Genomic DNA, 2,111 nt, shown 5'->3' with positions numbered 1-2,111 from the left:
ATGGCCACATTAAGACGACGCCAATCGTCCAGTAGACCTGATTGAAAATTCAGTAGTGGTGACACGAACGGTGACACGTGATATCTTCAAAACCTTCACTTTTCGAGAATTCTACAGAGCGTTCCATAGTCTATACTCGTATTACTCTCAAATTAAAGAGGGCCATCTCGAAACTCGAGATATGCATAACTGTTTGCCTCGCACTGTGCAAAATACAGTATTCACTCGGGAGCTATTCAATGTAGTTCACAGTAGTTTGAAAGTAGTAACATACTCGAGCAACTTCACCCTGGTACTCACCAAGGACGTCAGTCGAGGCATCAGCGCCTCGATTATCATCATCGAGGCTTCTTGAGCGTACCAATGACAGAACAACAACCTTCCAGTCTCGGCCTTGGGAACGATCAACCGTCATGACTTCAATACCTATGGACAGGTCAGGAAAAAACCCAAGTTGAGGAAACATTCTGATTCAACGTGAAATACCACTACTCGTTATGTTGTTTTACTCATTCGATTACTCGGAAGCTTGCGCACTTCGAGTTGCAAGTTTTGGATTTACAGTTGATGCTTGCACCGACTAATCCGTATAGACGTAAATTCTTCCTCAAAATGATAGACCCTTGCACTGTCCCGATACACAATTATTAGTAACAACTACATAGATAACGTATTGCTCTCAAATGATCTGTAGGTAGCAACATTTTCTTATCTATTCCATCCTACTCTAGTCGTTGAGTATAACAATGTGGCTGTATTGCAATTTCCCAATGCACAATCATTAGTAATAGCTACATAGTCTTATCTTATAGCTAATGTATTGCTATCAACTCATCTGTACATAGCAACATTTTACTATCTATCCTATCCTACACTATGCGAGTAGGAAAGTATGGCTGCATTGCAATTTCCCAATACACAATCATTAGTAATAGCTACATAGCCTCGTCGCATAGCTAATATATTGCTATCAAATGATCTCTATGTACAATCTCACGGGTAGCGTCTATGAAAAATGTCCAAATTTCTAACGCTTCCAGACCTATATCATTCGATTTTTGTGGACTCCACTGTATAAGAAAATGCCTATATGTATGTCTTTCAACCACTCTCCCAGAAACGTCAGTGAAACGCAGAAAGTAGTGTGGTTGGCAGACATTACTTTGCTGACTCACTACTGTTCGTAGCTGCCCTTCTCTCCCCCTTCTCAATGTTAGTTCGATACAAGGATACTATGAGACTTTATGCTCTGATCCAACATTAGAACGGGGGTAGGGGGGACGACCCGTCATCAGTTTTGATTTTGCCTGGTGTGAGATTCGCTGGTGATGTAAATGCCACCACTTATTTGAGGGTTACAGATGCGTATTATGGTAACAACATAATGGATGGGAAATGGTTAACCTTTCCCTATTCTAGTCGTTGAATGCAACAGTAAGCTCTACTAGCAACAACACTCACCCGATCTCTCCCCGGCCGTCAACAGTCCCTGTATGAGCTTCACTTGCTTCACATAAGGTGACAAAACCACAACATCCTCGTTCGCCAGACTATGGCATGGCACCGTTGTAATAAGCGACTTGATAACCTGATCATTCACAAACACACAGTGTTAGAAGAATATATGTTTGCTATTCTATCTTTATAAAATTTCATGGTTTTGCTTTTTCGAATAATCTAATGGTAATTATAGCTGTTATTAATATGACCTCACATAGAGTTGTTATGATATGATGAGCTCAGGGAACTCCCCAGCAATTGAAAAAAGTTTACACACGAATCAGGATAGAAGTATACAGGAATCAACAATGATAATTTTCCAAAATTTCCCCAGAATTTTCACCGATACATACAGTTGATTCTGTGCAGACTTTTCTGGACTTCAACCATATTATTATGATTCGAAGATTGCTACTCTAAAATCGATGCAAGACGCAACTTGCGACGTACTTGAGCCTCCGTCCTGCTATAAACTCTGCCTTCTTCCTTATCATCAAACCCTTCCTTCCCAGACTGTCGGCAACCACCAACGTCTACCATCACCACTGGCTGCTCAGGGCTCCATAACTCCTCTATCCAGGGACCAGCTAGGGCGGTTGTGAACACACGCT

This window comes from Perkinsus marinus, assembly GCF_000006405.1.
Source record: "Perkinsus marinus ATCC 50983 genomic scaffold scf_1104296964758, whole genome shotgun sequence".
Classification (NCBI taxonomy): domain Eukaryota; phylum Perkinsozoa; order Perkinsida; family Perkinsidae; genus Perkinsus; species Perkinsus marinus.
This window is presented reverse-complemented; position numbering follows the sequence as displayed.